General features: G+C 43.9%; 1 protein-coding gene across 3 annotated transcripts in view; it reads left to right on the plus strand.

Annotated features, from left to right (window-relative positions):
- Window positions 1-1,388: 1,388 nt before the first annotated feature.
- The window catches only part of Rusc2 (RUN and SH3 domain containing 2), a 53,507-nt gene continuing 33,734 nt past the window's right edge, over window positions 1,389-21,161 (plus strand). For 2 of the 3 annotated variants that reach the window (XM_090330209.1, XM_090330208.1), the window contains exon 1: window positions 1,390-1,641. The gene's annotated coding sequence lies outside the window, so the exon portion shown is untranslated. Of the gene's footprint in view, window positions 1,642-21,161 lie in introns of all 3 variants that reach the window. The other variant, XM_090330210.1, reaches the window with a different exon arrangement.

Genomic DNA, 21,161 nt, shown 5'->3' on the forward strand with positions numbered 1-21,161 from the left:
TCAGATCCGCTCATTTATAATAACTACCTTTCTCAGTTTTATTATCTATTCCTACTACAATGAGATATCAAACGTGAGGGTATGTTCGAACCACTCCCTTGCTTAAAATAATACTTCCCTCATCCTTCAGAGCCAAACTCCAGATCTCTCCATAATCACCCCTGCCTTCCTTTCACATAACACATACTTTCCTACTTTCTTTCCCCTGAGGTATCATGTTGTTTCGTGAACTGTGTTTTTATATATTTGTAAGTGACTGAAAAAATGTGAAAATTTTTGAACTGGGTGTCCTTTTAGTGGAATGTTGAGTGCCAAGGATCCTCAGGGCTTATCTGATTCCTATTTCACAAGCAAGCCATTTTCTTTCTTTGGGAATGTAAGTGAATTTGTAGAATGCTGATCATATAAGTTGTTTCCTGCCTATAACAATGCAAACGTTCCTGTTTTGGATGATGCAAATGAATTGTGTGGAGCAGATCTCCGACATCTCTGAAAGTCAAATCCTCATTTGAGCCAGTTTGGGTATCTTACCGGTCACTAGTTAAAGAGGCTTGTGGGCCTTCCCTGTTGCATCTCACACTTTTAGCTCTATCGGTTGCCTCTCCATCTTTTTGCACCTGCTATTTCTCCCACCACCTTTACCTCCCACTCCTTCACAACTCAGACCTGTGTCCCCGAGGATGTGGCATTGAGCTGCTTCCTGGGTTATAACCCCGACCAGGCTGCGAGTCCTAAGCGCCAGGTCTGACTTGCAAGGAGCTTAGCAACTCCCTCATTTCTCACCACTCCGCCCTGGAAGCCCGGGGCGAGCGGGTCCGAGCTTCATCAGGGCCCTCGGCCCTTGCTACTCTATTCAGGGGTGCTTCTAAAAATACCAAAGCCCGGGCGCTCATCATGCCGTCCCCATGCGCCCCACCGTGACCCCGTCGAGCCGGACTCCAGGAGGTCACTAGTGACAGAGAGCTCCCCTGGCATGCAGAAACCCTGGGTTGGATTCCTCGGTACTATGCATGGAAAAAGCCGGAAGTGGCGCTGTGGCTCAAGTGACAGAGCGCTAGCCGGGTGCAAAAAGTGTCCAGGGACAGTGCTCAGGCCCTGAGTTCAAGCCCCAGGGCTGACAATAATAATAATAATAATAATAATAATAATAATAATAATAATAATAATAAATTATTATTGTTCACAAACGGTTCCAGGGGGGGCAGAGTGGAGCTTTGCTGCTCCAGGCGCGGCCCGCTCCCCGCTCCCCGCGTCGCGCGCGTCGCCGGCACCGCCCGCCGGGGCGGGGCACAGGAGGCCGGGCCGCAGTGGCCGCCTCGCCGCCTCCCTCGAGGGACAGCGCAGCGCGTGACTCGGGCTGCACCCGCAGCCGCCGCGGAAGCCCGGAGCGGGGGGAAGGGTGGGCGAGACCGCGGGCGCCACGGACGCAACCAACGCGCAGTCCAGAGGGGCGACACGCGGACGGCCGAGAGCCGACCAAGCGCGCCGCGCCCGCAGGGGGGGCCGGGCGTCACCACCCGCTCTGGAGAGGAGTGGGGCGCCGGGGCGCGCCGCCGGCCTCGAGACCCCGGCAGGACGCGGAGCGCCGCCGCCAACGCCGCCGCCGCCCGCGCGCAGGGACGAGGCAGCGGCGGGAGCCAGGTAAGGAGCTCCCTGCCCGAGCCTAATGGGGTCGCGGAGACCCACCGCCTCCACGTCCCGAGTGAGCCCGGCCCGCCGGCAGCCCACGGACCCAACCTCGCTCACCTTCCCGCCCTCAGCCCCTCGCCCTGGGCGCCCCCCTCCCGACCCTCGGAGCGGATGGCGGCCCTCGCCCGGCTGACCCTCGGGCGGGCGGGCGGGCGTGAGCCCCACGGGACGCTCGGCTCCCCGGCGCTCAGGGGCCTCCCCAGACCCGCCCTCCGCGGTCTCTCACACGGTCCTCCCTAGGACCGATTGGCGCCCCGTGGTCAGCCCGGTTCCCAGATCCGTGACCGCCCTGCGGTGGCGCGGGCCCGGGTCCCCTAGGCGGCGACCGCAGCGGGGCCTCGGCCCCGCCGGTGCCCACACCGGTGCCCATGTTGACCTCTGCCCGTCACAGCTTTCAGTCCTCCCTCTTTCCTACCCAATTTTATCTGGGGAAAACCTTTGAGTTGGCAGTTTGCCTGGCCCCTGCTGCATTCACCTGCCGCGAAGGGCACCGCCATCCCGTTGGCCAAGGCTAGCTGTGGGTCGCGAGGCTGGCCCTGAAGACCCAGGGCGACTGCCCCGGTGGCAAGGACCACACCTCAGTCCCCTGCACGGTGCCCGCTACGCGGTAGCGCTTATTAAATGTTTTATGGGTGGGTGAATGAATGAACGGGCCTAAGGCATTGACTGGGCTCTGCTTCAGTGGGGAAGGTGGCTCTCGGTTACATAAGGCGGATGGAGAGTAGGAAGGTTTGGAGATTGTTTCAGGCTTTCCATCTAGGAATATATACAGCTCCGCCCTCCCTCCCCTCCCAATCCATTCATCTAATTTCACCAACATTAAAGAGTCTGTGTGTTTGGCCTATTTTATGTTTGTTTGTGGCAGACCTGGGCCTGCAGAAATTCTAACTGGTAGGTACATTAGAGGCTGCCCAGATAATGTTGAAAGAGCTTTGCCCAGGTTACTGCTCCTCCCATGGAGACTAGCTGCTCCCTCTAGGGTAGAATTCTGGAGGCCAGCCACAGTCCTTACAGCTGACTCAGTGTAGCTTGGAAGCTGTGCTTCAGGACAGGTTGAAGGAATAAAGCGCTTTGGTTATTTTAGCCTTTAGGTCTTGGCGCCTTCCCTCAGGTTTTTTTTTTTTTTTTTTAAGAGACTGGAGGACTACCCACATAAGCCTTGTGTGTGACAGAGATATTTCCCATGTGAACTATTTATGTCTCTTTAGACCAAAGATTTACCACTACATGAACAGTGACAATAAGAACACAAACTAAAGATGGAATTCTGTGTGTGTGTGTGTGTGTGTGTGTGTGTGTGTGTGTGTGTGTGTGCTCTGGTACGGGAGCTTAAGCTATGGGCCTGTGGCCTGTCCCTGAACTTTATGTGCTCAAGGCTGGCTCTGTATCACTCAAGCCAACTTCTGGCTTTTTGGTAGTTAATTGGAAGTGAATGTCTCCGGGGCTTTAATGTCCAGGCTGGCTTAGAACCACAATTCTCAAATCTCAGCCTCCTGAGAAGCTAGAATTACAGGCATGATCTGCCTGCACCCAGCTTAAAGATGGAATTTTTTAAAGAAGAGCGAGACTGAAACACAGTTTTGTTGATTCCTAGGAGGATAATCTGAACAGATGCCATTTATTGAGAAAGACAGCATTCAGGGACTATAGTTTTGGTCCCTACTCCAAGAGGAATAAGTGGAGTGATGAGACTGCAATTATGTAGTTAATAAGGTGGGAAGTGATTGCCCAATAGCATTGTTCTAACTGAAGCTTTACGTGGTAGCAAATAAAAATAGTGATTCAGAGGGGTCTCGAGATGTACTTGCCTAGCATGGAGTTCCTGGGTTTCATCACTAGCACTGCAAAACAAAAAATCTGATGAGTTTCTTAGGAGGCTTGGTAGAAGTTAGAAGTTAAACAGTAACATAGCTTACTGGAAAGAAGAGCAGGCCCAATCAATATCACAAATATTTTGTTAACTAGGCCTCTCCATTGCCTGACCCTCTTGGCACTCAACACAATTGTATCCTTTCTCTTTCCTTGGTGTTTAAGGTCTGTTTGTTTGTTTGTTTATTTGTTTTTGTGCTAATACTAGTGCTTGAACTCAGTGCCAGGGTGCTGGCCTTTAGTTTTTTCACTCAAGGCTAGTCCTCTATTACTGCACTTCTGGCTCGCATGTGTGTGTGTGTATGTGTGTGTGTGTGTGTGTGTGTGTGTGTGTGCGCGCGCGCGCGCGCGCGCGCGCATGTGCTAGAACTAACAGTCTCACTAACTTTCTCATACAGTCTGCCTCAAAGCATGATCCTTAGATCTCAGCCTCCTGGAATAGCTACCATTACAGGCATGAGCTTCCAGCATCTGGTTGAAGTTCCTTTTTGAAGTCAAACCTGCCTTAACTAGAGGTTAAATGTGTTCTCACATCTTGTGTTGATTTTTTCCTACCTACTGACATATCTTTAAAAGATTGTAGAACATAGAAACTCAGTATGAAGAGAGACTATTGAACTGGATTAAGCAATACTTTTTTTGTAACTACTACTATTTCATGGGCTTTTCTATATTATATACTTTGTAGACCCTTTGTTAAGACCTGAGTTACTTCAGAGCACTGTTTTATTTTCTCTTCGCTTCCAGTGCTTTAGAGCATTGCCAGATAAATACAAGATGCCTAAATTTGAATTTCTGATAAACAGCAGAGAGTTCTGTATTTTGACTTGCTAAATCTGATCAGCATGGTTCATAGAGAGGCTTATGTTTCTATTTTTTTCTCTCTGAGGCTTGTCTGCAAATTTAAGACAATAGCTCACCCTTTTCTTCCTGTTACTCATATACAATGACTATGCACCCTGATGTAAGTCATTTGACTGAAGAGATGGTTCTGTAGGACAGTCAGATTGATCAGTGTTGAAGTTACACAGAAAACACCCACTCCAACGTTGACAGATAATGTTGTCATTTCTGTCCAATTAATGTCTTGCAAAATGAGAGAGCACTTTTGAGTGGTCAGAGGTCAACACTTCTCTGAGACAGCTGGTGATGGATATGGAAAGGGTGTTGAGAATTATATAATAAATATATATAATATAAAACAAAATTTACCTCTTTTACTATTAAGTAAATATTTCATTCATATAACCATCATCACTTTCTATGACTTTTAAATTGTCTAAACTGAGATTTTTGCCAATGAAATTAAGTCCCCTCTTCCTCCTATTCTCAACCTCTGTTAACCATCATCCTACTTTTTGTCCCTTGAGTTTGACTGCTGTAGGTACACCTCATAAGTGCAAGCATATATTTATCCCTTTGAGAATGGTTTGTTTCAATTAGCATAGTGCCTATAAGATTTATCCATGTTATGGCGTATATTAGAATTTCCATCTTTAAGACTGAATAGTCAGTGTGTGTGTCTGTGTGTTGTATGTGTCTGTGTATACAATAGTGTTTGTCCATTTATCTGTTGATAAATATTTGAGTTCCTTCCTACCTTTTGGCTATTGTAAATAATGCTGGCATGATCATGAGTGTACAATATGTTTGCATTACTGATTTCAATTTTAGAGACATAGGGCTAGAAATTTAATTGTATGATTTTATGTCTAATTTTTTGAAGAATCACCATGTTGTTTTCTGTAACACTACCATTTTATTATTTTTTTTTTCCTGGTGCTGGTCCTGGGGCTTAAACTCAGGGCCTGGGCATTGTCCCTGTGCTTTTGGCTACCACTTCAGCCAGTTTCACTTATGGCTTTTTGGTGGTTAATTGGAGATAATAATCTCATAGACTTTCCTGCTAGGCTGGTTCTCAGCCTCCTGAGTAACTAGGATTACAGATGTGAGCAACCACTACATTTTACTATAAGTGCACACGTGATTTTTCTCACGTTCTCATGAGTAGTTGTTATCCTCTGTATTTTTTTAATCATATGTTTACTGACCATGTGTGTATCTTCTTTGGAGAAATGTCTGTGAAGTCCTTTCATCACGTTGAGTGAGTTGTTTTCTGTTGTTGAATTATAAATGTCCTTCATGAACATCAGTTCCTCATCAGATATACATTATTTGTGAACGTTTTCTCTCATGGGTTGAAAGCTTAATTTTTTTTTCCTTTGGTGGTAACAGTTTGAATTCAGGCCCATATCCTTTCTAAGGCAATTACTTTGCCACTTGAGCCACACTTCAACACTTTTTGCTTTCCTTGTTTTTCAAGTAAGGTCTTGCTCCATTCCTGGGGCTTAGACCTAGAACCTGCCATCTCCACTTCCTGCATGGCTGGAATTATAAATAAGTGCCATATCATGCAAAAGTTTTTGTTTGTTTGTTTGGTTGGTTGGTTGTGGGACTTGAACTATGGGCCTAGGCGTTGTGAGCTCAGGACTACCACTCTACTCCTGGAGCCACAGTGCCACTTCCAGTTTTCTGGTGATTAACTGGAGATGAGTCTCATGGACTTTAGTGCCCTGGCTGGCTTTGAACCGTGATCCTTAGATCTCAGCCTGAGTACAGGCATGAGCCACCACCTGGCAAAAAGGTTTTAATTTTTTGAAGTGTACTTCATTTTTTTCTTTTATTGCCTCTGTGTGTCTGTGTGTGTTTTATCATTTGTGTATGTGCATTTTTTGTTTTATTTGTGTGTGTGTGTGTGTGTGTGTGTGTGTGTGTGTGTGAGGTGGGGGGAGAGGAGAGGAGAGGAGAGCAGAGGAGAGGAGAGGAGAAAGAGAGAGAGAGAGAGAGAGAGAGAGAGAGAGAGAGAGAGAGAGAGAGAGAGAGAGAGAGAGAGAGAGAGAGACACTGAAGATTGAACCCCAGGATTCATGCTTACTAGACAAGCACCATACCCTGAGCCCTTCTCTCTTCCTCCTCCTCCTTCTTCTTATTTAATTTTGCTCTTGAGATAGGATTTTGCCAGCTTCCACAAACTTAAGATCTTCCTATCTCAACCTCCTCAGTAGCTGGGATTACAGGCATGTACTATCACAGATGGGTTGCTTATGCTTTCAAGTCACAAACAATTATTGCCAACTCAGTGACATGAAGCCTTTTTCCTTTGTTTCTTTTCTTTTTTGTGCTAATACTGTAACTGCTGAAGTAAGGGCCCCTTACTACTTGAGCTATACCTCTACTTTGCAAAATGCTGGTTAATTGAAGTCTCTCAGATTTGGACTTTGTCCTTCTAGGCTGGCTTGGATTATTGATTCTCAGACTTCAGTCCTCAGTCTCTTTAGGATTGCAGGCCTGAGGCTCCAGACACCTACCTGGCTTCTTCTGTTTTCTTCTGTTTGCCTATCATTTTGTTTTGTTTTGTTTTTATTGTTTAGGTATTTGATCCATGTTGAGATAATATTTATGATGTAAGATAAAGATCCAAGATAAGGTTTATTCTTTCACCAGCCCTGGGGCTTGAACTCAGGGCCTGAGCACTGTCCTTGGGCTTTCTCAAGGCTAGAACTCTACCACTTGAGCCACAGCACCACTTCTGGCTTTTTTCTATGTATGTAGCACCGAGGAATCGAACCCCATTCTTTATGCATGCTAGGCAAGCACTCTACCACTAGGCCAAACTCCCGGTCCTTGTTGAGAACTTTTTGAGCAGATAATTAAGAGTTTATTTCAGGCTGGGAGTTTAGCCGAATGGTAGAGTTTAGCCGAATGGTAGAGTGCTTGCCTAGCACGCATGAAGACCTAGATTCAAGTCCTCAGTACCACATACATAGAAAAACAAAACAGAAGTGGTGCTGTGGCTCAAGTGGTAGAGCACTAGCCTTGAGAAAACCCAGCCTGAAGTTCAAGCCCCAGGCTGGCAAAAAAAAAAAAAAAATTTAATTCTGTCTATTCCATTAGTCTGTATATGCCAATGCTATTACTATTTTGATGGCTTTAATTTTGTAGCAAGTTTAGAAATGAGTATGGGTAAGTTCCCCAGTGTTTTTTTGTTTAAGAGTATTTTGGCTATTCAGGTTCAATTCAGATTTCATGTGATTTTTTTTTTTTTTTTGCCAGTCCTGGGCTTGAATTCAGGGCCTGAGCACTGTCCTTGGACTTTCTCAAGGCTAGAGCTCTACCACTTGAGCCTCAGCACCACTTCCAGCTTTTTTCTATGTATGTGGTACTGAGGAATCAAACCTAGGTTTTAGTACGTGCTAGGCAAGAACTCTACCACTAGGCCAGACTCCCGGCCCCTCATGTGATTTTAAGATGGGTTTTTCTCTCTGTATAAAAAAAGTTGGGATTTTGATAGATACTTTATTGAATAGTTTACACAGACATTTTAATAAAAAAATACTAATATTAAGTTTTCCAATCTCTGAACACTACATACCTTTTAATTTACTTATTTCTTTAATTTCTCACGACAGTGCTTTGTAGTATTCCGTGCGCAGATCTTTCACTTTCTTTCTTTTTCTTTTTACTCAAGAACTCCTAGAAAACAAGTTATTCAGGAAAACAAAATTTGGTTGTATCTTTAAATGAATAGAAAACAACTTTCACGTGTGTGTGGGAGGGGGTAAAATGGAAGGGAGAGAAGGAGAAAGGATGATTTGGAAAAGAAACAACTCCAGAGCCGGGAGTTTGGCCCAGTGGTAAAGTGCCTGCCTAGCATGCACAAAACCCAGATTCAATTCCTCGGCACCACATACATTGAAAAAGCCGAAAGTGGTGCTGTGGCTCTACCACTTGAGCCTTGAGAAAGCCCAAGGACAGCGCTCAGGCCCCAAGTTCAAGCCCCAGGAGTGTCAAAAAAAAAAAAAAAAAAAGAACTCCAGGGCCAACGGGACCAGTGATAGGTCTCTGATAGTTTCTCCTCTGGGGCTTTTGGTTTTTACCTTGGCAGAATTTGAGCTCTATTTATGCTACCTTTCTGAGTACTAAAGCTATCCTTTTTGTTGTTAAACTGAACATAGTAAAACAAACTTCCCATTTCCCCTTAAGTGCACTAAATATAAGGTTTATTTATTTATTTTGCCAGTCCCAGGCTTGAACTCAGGGCCTGAGCACTGTCTTTGGGTTTTCTGTTCATTTAAAGATACAACCAAATTTTGTTCTCCTGAATAACTTGTTTTCTGGGAGTTTTGGGGGTGTAGAGTTTTTCTGTAAGGAGTTAATGGTTTCCTTTCAGAAAGATACTCTACCACTTGAACTACTGATTTAAAAAAAAATCCCCAAAGGACAATAATTGAAACATCTGCACATTTGTCTCACTAAAATTTAGAGGCTTATAGCAACCATTGAAAAATTTAGTGGCTTATAATAACAACCAAGAAAGATTGTTTGAGTCTCCAGTGTCAGCATTCCCTAGATACAATGGAGAGTAAAGACTTCCCCCAAGAAAATGAGACAGACTGAGAGAAACTGGCAGAGTTGTTATCAACTGTTATAAAATATCAATAGAACATTTTCTCCTTTTTAAAACTGCATTTCATTTTGACATCCTTGAAAATAAGTCAATTTGAAAAATGAAAAGAAAGAAGCATACAGCCCTTGACTGGGTAGACATTTGCCTGGCATGGATGACATCCTGGGTTCAATTCCTATCTCTGGAAGTGGGAGAAAAAAGATGAAGAACCCCAAGGGTGGTGATCATACTCAGCAGGCTGGAGGCTAGTGAGTTCAAGAGCAATCTCAGTTCTCTAGAGGAACCCTCTGTCCCAAACAACAACAAACACTTGTTATATATCAGAAGTTGTAGGTTAGTTAGGGTTTTTGAGTCAACCTAAAAAAAGAATCTAGGGATGTTTTTGTTGCTTTGAAACCAGGTCTCCTTAAGTAACATAGGTTGTTCTCAGTAGCTTTTCCAGTTGCTCGGATTATAGTGTAATCCTGCTCTATAAATAATCAATGAGTCCAGAGTAGTAAGAGGGTAAGAGAAATAGTAAAGTTGGGTATCTTATGTTCCTCAATTAATTCCTCCCCAATAGCCCAAGTGTGGTTTGAGAGAAAAAGTACCAAAATATGCACTGCATATATACATTCTGTAAATTCCTGTAAAATTCTTGGCCTTAATAAATATGAGCTGTGTGGAACCTGGAACAAATTATAGATACTTTTTATACTGTTAGTCTAAGACCTCTGCTAGCCTGTTTTAGTTCAGAGTTTAGAAAATTTTTCCTAGTCATAATATGGAAATGATTTGATTTTACATTTAATATGTATGTATACACTTGTACGATATCTGCACTGAGCCTTAGATGGCTATACACTTTCTCTCCAGTGTATATTCTTGGCTTCTTTGTTCAACTTCCTCTAGACATGTGCTTCTTAAACTTTAAAATGCTGAAAATCGGGCCAGGAGTTTGGCCTAGTGGTTAAAGTGCTTGCCTAGCATGCATGAAGACCCAGGTTCGATTCCTTGGTACCACATACATGGAAAAAAGCCGGAAGTGGTGCTGAGGCTCAAGTAGTAGAGCTCTAGCCTTGAGAAACTCCAAGGACATTGCTCAGGCCCTGAGCTCAAGCCCAGGACTGGCATAAATAAATAAATAAATAAATAAAATGCTGAAAATCACTGGATCACCCCTGAAATTTTAGCAAAACTTTAAAGGTGGCCCCAAAGTAGTTACTACCTAACAAATCCCCAGGTGAGGTTGATTTGGTCCACAGATCACAGGTGTGTAGTATTGCTTACTCTTAGACCTAAAACTCAGCTCTCAGCTCCTCACTGAGTGGTTCTCAAATCTGATCAGTGGAAAGGTTTCAAGTTATTTGTTGTTCATTTGGAGTTTTTTTTGTAGTTGTTGTTTTGTGCCACTCTTGGAACTTGAATTCAGCACCATGTTTGAGCTTTTGTTCACAGCTAGACTCATCCACTAGAGCCACAGCATCACTTCAGGCCTTTTCTGTGTAGATAGTGGAGATAACATCTCATGACCTTTCCTGTTGCTGGCTGGATTTTTTTTTTTTTTGGTCATAGTCTCAGTCTCCTGGGTAGCTAAATTATGGGCACGTACCCTACCGGCACGTACCATCTCACCGAGTTATCCTGTAATTTTTATTCTTGGCATTTATCGTAGTTTATATTTTATCTATGTGATTGTCTGCCTTTCTCCACTAGATTGTAAACTTACGAAAGCAGGGATATTTACCATTTTCTAGCAGTTATCTCCATTCCTTTCCATGGAAATCTTTGCACAAAGATTGAATAAGTATCCTTGAAAGAGGCATTGAAGAGAGGGCACTGGAATTAGAAGAGAGGATAGGCCAGACAGTCTTTTCTACAGCAGAGCTGTGAAGCTTGGGGAGGGCCACAGGGCATTCTGTCTAGAAATAACTACACCTTTTCTTGTAGCCCATGAGTTCCTGTGGAGACTCACTTTGGCTGTTCTGTTGACAGAGCAATTCAGGTAGTCATGTACCTAGTGATGTTCATTGGGTAGGAAATTCTTGATTGACTGATAACTTGCAAATTCACCCTAACCTTCTGTGTATTCGCTTGGGATGTTGCCTGGGACAGACTCACTTTACAAATTACAAGGAAACAAAGAACAGAGTCAAGAAGAAAGGTTAAAGAATTTTAGTAGGCCCGGGGAACAGAAAACACTGGCTATGGGCTATGGCAATGACATGTTTCCTGAGTAATGAACTGAACAGTAGTATAACTTCAAGACAAAGTAGTACCAGATTGAATAAGATTCCTGACTCATATTTATTGTAGTTATTATTTGCTGAGCCTTCATTAAATACCAGTCTTTCTTTTATATATCTTTTTTCTTTTTCTTTTTCTTTTTTTTTTCTTTTTTGCCAGTCCTGGGACTTGGACTCAGGGCCTGAGCACTGTCCTTGGGCTTTCCTCAAAGATATTGCTTTACCACTTGAGGCCACAGCACCACTTCTGGCTTTTTCTGAGTATGTGGTACCAAGGAATCGAACCCAAGGCTTCATGCATGGTAGGCAAGCACTCTGCCACTAGGCCACGCTCTTGGCCCTCAGTCTTAAATATCTTTATTAGGACTCTTCACACCACCTCTAGGAGTATTAGAATTCCCACCCCCTTTAAAAATTAATCTGCATCCAGGTGCTAGTGGCTCTTGCCTAAAATCCTAGCTACTCAGGAGGCTGAGATCTGAGGATCACAGTTCAAAGCCAGCCCAGACAGGAAAATCTGTGACACTCTAAAAATTACTAAAAATGCCAGAAGTGGCGCTGTATCTCAACTGATAGAGCCTTTTTTTTTTTTTTTTTTTTTTTTTTTTTTGCCAGTCTTGAACTTGAGCTCAGGGCCTGTGCACTGTCCTTGGACTTTCTCAAGTCTAGAGCTCTATCACTTGAGCCACAGTACCACTTCTGGCTTTTTTGTTGTTGTTGTTGTTGTTGTTTTAATAAGACTGTCACAGAAATTCCTGCCCAGTCTGGTTTCAAATAGTGTTTCTCAGATCTCTGCCTCCTGAATAGCTAGGATTACCAATATGAGCCACTGGCACCTGGCCCAAGACCTTACTCATTTTTGTTTTCTTTTTGTCAGTCATGGGGCTTGAAGTCTGGACCTGGGCACTGTCCCTGAGCTCTTCAGCTCAAAACTACCACCCTACCCTTTGATCCAAAGAGCACTTCCGGTTTTCTAGTGGTTAACTGGAGATGAGTCTCATGGACTTTAGTGCCCCAGTGCCCAGGACCATGATCCTCAGATCTCAAGCTCCTGAGTAGCTAGGATTACAAGTGTGAGCCACCAGCGTCCAGCCCAAGACCCATTTTTAACCCATAGCTGGACCCAGTAGTACAGACCTATCATTCCAAGCTACATGAGCAATTAAGATTGGGAGGTTCTTGGTACTACTGGGCCAGCCTGAACAGACAGATCCACAAGACTCATCTTCATGAAAGGGAAACTGGATTTGGTGGGCATGTCTGTGATCCCAGCAGTGACAGGAAGCCTATAGGCAGATCATTGTTAGGCTTGCATTGTCAAGCTTATTGAAGTCCTTAGTGCATCTGGGTGCAAATAACCTTAAAAATAACCAATGAAGCCAGGCTCTGCTCAGTGGCTCATGCCACTACTTAGGTGGCTGAGATCTGAGGATTGTGTTCAAAGCCAGCCCAGGCACTAAAGACTCATAAGACTTTTATCTCCAATTAACAACTAGAAAACCAGAAGTACACTGAGGTGCAAATGGGGTAGGGTGCTAGCCTTTAGCTGAAGAGATCAGGGACAATGCCCAGGCCCTGGGGTAGGCCTTGAGTTGAAAGCTCAAGGACAGCACCTAGGGCCAAAGTCCAAGCCCTTCACCACCACCCCCCCACACAAAAAAAAGAAAAACAGGACTAGAGATGTGGTTCAGCATATCTCCTCAGTCTAGCATGAAGGAGATGAAGTTCAAATCCTAGTGCTGTCACAAGAGCGGGAGAGGGGGAGAGGGAGAGAGGAAGGAAGAAAGATGAAGGAAGGAGGGAGAGGAACAGTTGACAGAATTGACTTAGAATTTGTCTTTTGTTAAATCATAAGCTTCTGTAAATGGCTGAGCTGGCAGGCATGCACTGTCACATCTAGTTTTCTATTAAGGTTTCATGAAGTTACCCCTTCCCAAGCTACCCAAGAACCACAATCTCACCTTCCCACATAGCTAGGATTACATACATGCACTATCACCTCTAGCTATTGGTTGGAATTGGGGTCTCAAAAAATGTTTGCCCTGGCAGAGAACCCCAGTTCTCTGGATCTCTACCTCTTATGTAGCTAGGATTATAGACATAAGCCACCAGCACCCAGCCAGTCTCTCTTTTTACTGTGCCATTCCAAAGGCCCATTTAATAGTTTATGTGTAGTCATAGTTTGGTTTTCTCCAGATGAACTAGAAGCCCCATGAAGGCAGGCAGCAGGTATGTTTGTTCACATAATGCGGTATCTGGAACTTCATAGGTGCTCAGTTAATTTTGTTAACTAATTTGTCTAGCCTTTGGGCAAGACAAGACATAAGGTTTTAGGAACACAACAGATTTTCTTCATATGTCTGCCTCATACAGGAAGGGAAACCCTGTCAGAACCCTGCTGGGAACTTGTGACTTGGACTATTGGAACCCTCAGGGCCTGCCTTCTTTGGATGAGACCCTAGTGGCTTGATGTTTATACTTTGGCAAAAATTTGCCCTTCTGAGGTTTGGACTGCAAATGAACTATGCTGCTTCCTGTCCCCAAGTGAACTCAGTGGGGCTGCAACTGGCAGTGAAGCCCAGGTTCCCCTGCTGGAACTGCCCTGCCTCTAGAGATGGCCATCATATAGGTTGCCCAAGCAGGAAATGCCAAGCCCTTTTCCTGAAATTCCAAGCAGCCTGAGGAGTCCTTGGATGCAGTTGGAATAGCGCCCAGTTTAGAGAACAGGTCTTACGTAACTTTACAGATTGCCCTTTTTAGGAAAAAACAAAGTGTTCCTCAGCAAGTGTTGAACTTTTTGAGACACATCCGGCATTCTTTCCTGGCTTCTCAGCAGCACCCATTGGAAGCAGCTACCAGGACAGCCCTGAAGACCAGTGAGGCTAGGGGTGGAGTGGGGCGAAAGGGATGAGAGAGGCCATTCTGGCTGGAACATGTCGTTCTGCTTCCCAGGCTGCCTCTCCAACCCCAGCCCGGGCGTGGGGAGACTCTAGAAGAACTGCGCTAAGATATTCTCCTGCATGCTCAGAGGTCAGCCACTGTGTTTCCTGCTTACTCTTGAGCTTCCTCACACCTAGCCAGAGGGCCTGGAGTGACATTGTGTAAATCAGTCCATAGCTCTGCTGTAGTGCCTTCTGTTGGGAAGAAAGACACTTTTTCAATTTTGTTTAGTGAAGATTCCATTCCTCCTTAGTTCAATTTAGGTTTTAGGTTAAGATAAGTGACTGAAAATGAAGAAAATAGTCTTTCTCCTTAGCATGAAACCAAGGAGGAGGAGAAAATGGACGTAAATAGTTATAATCTGCTTCCGTGTTTATGATCCTTAGTGCTTTATGTGAAGTTGTAGTCTCAGTTCTTCTAGAAGGATAACCATCAGGTTTGAATCTGCCTGTGAAGTATTATGCTAATTCAAGATAAATAAAACAGGGAAATCTAATGGCTGATTAGGAGCTAGCTAGACCAGTAGAAGGGAAAGGCCCAGTCCATGTAGTGGTGTGGTGTAAACTGCAGGCAGAAGGAGGCACTAAGTTCTGATTTTATAGAAAGCCTCTAAAGAGCCACTTAAGGGACACATAATTATACATATTAGTGGGATAAAATGTGACATCTCAATATATTTGTATGATGTGTAAGGATCTGATCAGAGTAATTTGGCATATCTATCTCTTAAATATTCATGATCTCCTTGTGTTGGAGACCAGGGTTCGATTTCTCAGTACCACATACATAGAAAAAAAAAAAGCCAGAAATGGTGCTGTTGCTCAATTGGTAGAGCACTAGCCTTGAGAAAACCCAAGGACAGTGCCGAGGCCCTGGGTTCAAGGCCCAGGCCTGGCAAAAAAAAAAAAAAAATCCAGCTCTGGGTTGGTATAGCAGCTCCATATTTTTGAAGACCTATACTGCGCTAGGTGCTGGTGGCTAAAGCTGAAAAGTTCTCAAAACTTCTCTCAACAGATGGAATCTGTGAAACTTCATCTCAATGAAAGAAGTGTAATGATACCCACATGTGACTCCAGCTATGATGAGAAACTCCATCACAGTTAGGGTGCACAGAGGCAGGAAATAATATCCCCATCTCAAAATAGCTAGCACAAAAGAAGACTGGAGGCTTGATTCAGTGGTAGAGCACATACGTAGCAAGCAGAAGGCCCTAATTACAAACTTCAGAACTGCCAAAAGAAGAGAAAAGATGAAAGAAAGGAAGGAAGGAGTCTCGAACTCCTTTCATTTTTTGTGCTGCTGTCCCTGGGCTATTTGTATGGCTGGAGGTAGGAGCTGCTACCACTCTGCTAGCTGCAGGAAGGGGAAAGACAGCCAAGGGGCTATGCTGTTTAGACTTTGCCAGAAGTTGCATGCAGTACTTAGCCACCAGAACTTAGCTAACTAGCCACTCCTGCTGCAGCAGAAGCTGGATTGGCTTTTAGCTAGTTGTGCAGCATTGTGCCTAGCCAAATACAAAGATGGACAGAGGAAAGGAAAATGACTATTTGATTGGCCCAAGAAGGTAGGGAACTAATTCAATTCAGCCAATTTATTTTCAGAATAGCAAAAATTGCATAGATACGACTTTGAAAGAGATTCTTTGGCCACTATAAAACTATTTCGCATATTTAAATTCTGTGTTATTTTATTTATTTATTTTTGGTTGGTTGTAAGGCTTGAATTCTGGAACTTGGACACTGTCCCTGAGCTCTTGAGCTCAAGGCTAGTTCTCTACCACTTAAGCCACAGTGCCACCTCTTGTATTCTGGTGGTTAATTGGAGATAAGAGTCTCACAGACTTTTGTTCCCAGGGTGCCTTTGAACTTCGATCCTCAGATCTCAGCCACTTGAGTAGTAAGGGTTACAGGTGTGAGCCGCCAATGCCCAGCAAATCCTGTATTATTCTTATGAAGAATAAAACATGTGTTCAAGTAAGTCAAAGGCTCAAGTGTTACTATAGCTGTTTTCATTTGACCTAAACTACATATGAAATTGTCATGATTGTGATTCTAAAACATCTTGTTACACGCTAATACTCAGATTATAGAAAAGAGCAGACCAACAGACTGCTGCCATTTAGAACAAAGTCTAAGCAGGCTCCAATCTAAGGTAGCTTATTGTATTCTCCACCTAAGATATTAGTAATGTTAGAATAGAAAGAGCAAGGGCTCTTAGTCAGACAAGAGTTCCAAGCCCAACTTCTCTGTCTAGTTCTGAGAGCTTGAATAAAGTTAATCCCAGCAAGAGTCTCAGTTTCCTCAGCTGCAAAACAGAAATAATAACATCTATGCTACATAGTTACTATAAAAATTAGAAATATATTTATGGAAAACACAGCACAATAAGTAGCATAATAGATAATATCATTATGAGTTATTTGTTTTCTTCTTAGCTCATGTTGTATGAGGAGGTCTAACTTCAGAGCTGCATCATCATTTGGACATCCTTCATGGAATGCTTTTATAGTAGTAACAACTTTTATAGTTTCTACAGTCACAATCAGCCACCATACCTCTTTGCTCGAAGTGAACTCACCCTAACCCAAAACCAATCACCCACATTTACTTTCTCAAGACTACCTTCCTTCAGAAAGTTTCTTACCATCCACAGCTCAACCATTTATGGAAGTGGAGGAGGGGCTGGAGACTGAATGAACTCAAGTCTGTATTGGAACCTGAGAGCAGTGGAGGGAAAGTGGGAGGAAAGACTGGTGAGGATAGTATTCTATGCAGACATGGAAAGATAAAAATGCTTTATAGAGCTGAGCCAGGTGGCTCACACCTGTAATCCTAGCTACTCAGGGGCTGAGATCTCAAGATCACAGTTCAAAGCTCTAAGGTCCGTGAAACTCCAATTAACAACCAGAAAACTGGAAGTGGTCTGTGGTTCCAGGAGTATGGTAGTAGCCTTGAGCTGAAGAGTTTAGGGACAATGCCCAGGCCCAGAGGTAGGGCAGTAGACTTGAGCTGTAGAGCTCAGGGACAGCCCCCAGGCTCAGAGTTCAGACCCCAAGACTGACAAAAAAAAAAATGCTTTATAGTTCATTCTGCCCTGCACAATGAAAATGCAATAGACTAAATTCCACAGATGTTTTAGAAGTGTTTTATGTGAAGGAAAATAGACAGTCTGCCAGATCCAATGCAAATAACCTCAGGATTCTTCTTTTACATTCCTCAGTGGCTCCTTAAAGAGGAGTTGCTCTGCCCTGTCTGCGCCAGCTGTAGAAGAAGGAAAGTACATCCCTAGGCCTATAAGTTTTAGAGAGAGATTTTACATAATTAGGCCAACAGCCATTAAAAAAATAAATAGTAACCCTTGAAGTTTTTGAATAGCCCACAAATTCAAAGTGGTTTTACTTTTTTTTTTTTTTTTTTTTTTGCCAGTCCTGGGCCTTATACTCAGAGCCTGGTCACTGTCTTTGAGTTTTCTCAAAGCTGGCACACTACTATTTGAGCCACAGCTCCACTTCTAGCTTTTTCTGTGTGTGGTACCGAGGAATAAAACCCAGGGCTTAATGCATGCTAGGCAAGCACTCTACCACTAGACCACACTACCAGCTCTGGTTTTACATTTTTTTTTTTTTGGCCCCCTTCTCTTTCTGGCCCCGCTCGCTCCGGCCCCGCTTGCTCCGGCCCCGCTCGCTCCGGCCACCACTGGGTTGGGCTCCGCTTGCTTGCTTTCGCTCTCTGTCGCTTGTTGCCACTTCCGGCTTGGTTGTGTATGTGGGATACCGAGGAATCGAACCCGGGTCTTTGTGCATGCTAGGCAAGCACTTTAACCGCTAGGCCAAACTCCCGGGCCCCCTGGTTTTACATTTTTTAAGGATTATTTTTTTAATTGTATATTTCAAATACTGCTGAAAGTAAATTTCACATGTTCTTACTACAAAAATGATACATATTTGAAGTGAGGAATTAATTAATTAATAGTTTATTCCACATTATTTTTAGACCATAATATCACTTTTGCCTCCATAAATCTATACAAAAATTATAAAAGGCCAATTATAATGAAATGTGAAAGTTAGAATGGCATGACTGTGTGGTGCACAGAGCCTACTGTCTTGCTGGTCCCTCATCCAGAGGCCCTGTTTTAAAGGGCGATGGCTCTTACCAGAGCCTGCAGAAGAGGCTCAGGTATCTGTTTTGAATCCCAAGGTAGGAGGCAGTGACAGAAAAGAGGTGTCAGCATCAATGAAGAAGAGATTTCTGTTTCTTCTCTCTAAGAGTTCTGGAAACCTGGCCAGCTAGCTAACCCCACACTGAGGAATTACTGGGGTAGAGAGAGGGAAGGCTTGTATTGAGGTTAGAATACAGTGTTGCCTTTGTTCTAGGGGAGCAGTAGCATACACTCCTTCATTTATGTATGTGTTTCTCAAGCTATACCTGTGGGGTATCAGCCTCAAGTCATAGTCCCCCCCATCCAGTTTACTTGTGTGACTCCCAAATAGAACAAGAAGTTGAATGAGGTGTTTCCTTCTGCTCACACATTTCTGCCTTGTCTATTATATAACAGAGAAATTAATGCCTTATGTCTAGGCAAGCAGATTCACTTATTCCTCAAACCAGAGGTGGGGATTATACGTCTCTGTATACTGTACTGACCTGCTTCACCACATAGCCATCATGTCTTACAAGAGAGAAAAATCCAGAAAGCCACGCCTGTGTTGATGAGAATTACATTACTGAAAAACGTTAGTTCAAGACTTCACTTCATAGCATTTACATTTCCTATGATTTTTATTTTTCAACTATCTTGCCACATCACCAGAAAATAGATTTCTTTTCCAGTTGGTAAGCCTGGAGCTTGAGAGGACAGGTTCCCTGCCCTGTATGACCCAGCAAGTCAGAGAAAAAGCCAAGAAGGAAAGCAGTGTTCCCATCCGTGGGCATCCTGCCATTACCTAGGCTAGCTTCCAGATGCAGCTGAGCTCAAGTCTTCTGTCACTGGGGACCGATTCCGGTTGTTTCTGAGGCTACATTGTTGTTTTCATGACCAGCTGGATAAGCTTTGAGTGAGAGGAAAAGAATGTTTGACTGAGTCGTTCACTGGGCTGCCTTCCTCTTCCTTTAAGGAGCCAGGGTGTTGGTATGTCATGTCACTGATAATGATTATGACTCAGCCACAAGTAGGAAAATCACGAGTCCAGTGAGTCCCTAAGATGTGTATTTGGCTGTTTTCTTTGCACTTTGGCATTCCTACCTGGTGTTTGGTACATTGCTGTCATTCCAGAGCAGTCTGCTGTACACATAGCCCCTCAGTAGGCCAGTCTACATCTATTTACGTCAGCTGTTCAGCTGTCAACCTCCTTACTGCCATCTGCCTGATGGGATAAATAGAAAACCTAGTCATGGAACTGCCCTTCTCAGAGACAGTCACCGAGTGCAAGGCCTTGGGATAAAGAAGCCTTTCGGGAGAGATGATCTGAACATGGGCTCCTGCACAGATGAAGGCTAGTTTCTTGATAGTTCCAGTCTATTGTCAGATCCCGGAAAGAAGTTCTAGTGACATAAGTTTTCAAGGAGTTTGATGTTCCTACCAAAAAAAGTATAAAAGATAATGGATAAAACTCTCTCAAGCATGCTTTTTCTTTTTCATACCAGCACTGACTGCACAAGTCAGGCTCAGCGTGTTACACAGGCTCAGCGTGTTACACAGGCTTATGATAACTTGCATGGTGGTCTTCTCCTAATTTTATTCAGAGCATTTCAATGAAACCAGTTGGTTAGTGTTGTATATGTGTGTACCCCGACCAGATCAATGTATTAGGCCATTTTGTTCTACCTCACTCTAGAGAATGCTCTGTGCCACAGTTTTCCATTTGGAATCCATGTGGTGTCAGAGATCTAGGACCTGGCACCTGACAAATGAAGCTCTGTTCCCCATCCCAGTCAACACTGAGCTGTTTTCAACAAAGCTTTCCTCCTCCAGAAGCCAACTGAGCAACCTGGAGAAGCTTGAGGCTACTCCTTTAGCAGGAAGCTGCCCTACATTTGGGCATAACCAGTAGAACTTGATACTAAAGCTAGAGTGTAAAAATAAACACCTCCTACATTTTTGTCTTAATCCATTGCCTTCAGGGTAGCTATTATTAGACTGTAGGGCTCCCAGGCAGCTGTGCTGGGTAGACAACAGCCTAGACAGACCTATCCCAGGCCACCCTGGGGTCAGACCGGCCCGCCCCTTCACCTCCTAGGATCTGATGTGGGGCCATTATTGTGGAGTAGTGGAGACTTCAAGGCTACAGGACCAATTACTAGACTAGAATGTAGTAGATGCTGGATGACTGACTCAGACCTCATGCAGGGGAGGGGGAAAGGAGCATAACTCTTCTTTCCATTTCCTTTGACTCTTCCCAAGAAATTTGCCTACACATTCTCTGTATTAGAGCCTTTAGATTTTCTGATCATCTAACAAAGATGCTGATAATAACAACAATAACAGTGACTGATAAGTGGACATTTACATGTCAGGCATCTCATACTTCATTAAATCCTGCTGCAAGCCTCTCTGGGAAAATAGTGTGACAATTTTTTTTTAATGTTTTATTGCTAGGTACGGCAGCTCAAGCCTGTAATCCTAGCTACTCAAGAGGCTGAGATCTGAGGATAGCAGTTCAAAGCCAGCTTGGGCACTAAAAAGTCCATGAGGTCACTAAAAATCTGGTGATTAATCTCCAATTAATCACCAGAAAACCGGTATTGGTGCTATGTGGCTCAAGGGGTGGTAGGATGGTAGCCTTAAGCTGAAGAGCTTAGGGACAGCGCCCAGGCCCAAACTTCAAGTCCCACTACAAAAAAAAAAAAAAAAAAAAAGTTTTATTGTTACTACAAAGATGATGTACAGAGGAGTTACAGTCAGGTAAAGAGCATATTTCTTTTTTTTTTTTTTTTTTTGCCAGTCCTGGGGATTAACCTCAGTGCCTGAGC

Source organism: Megascapheus bottae, chromosome 3, assembly GCF_031878675.1.
Source record: "Megascapheus bottae isolate mThoBot1 chromosome 3, mThoBot2.hap1, whole genome shotgun sequence".
Classification (NCBI taxonomy): domain Eukaryota; kingdom Metazoa; phylum Chordata; class Mammalia; order Rodentia; family Geomyidae; genus Megascapheus; species Megascapheus bottae.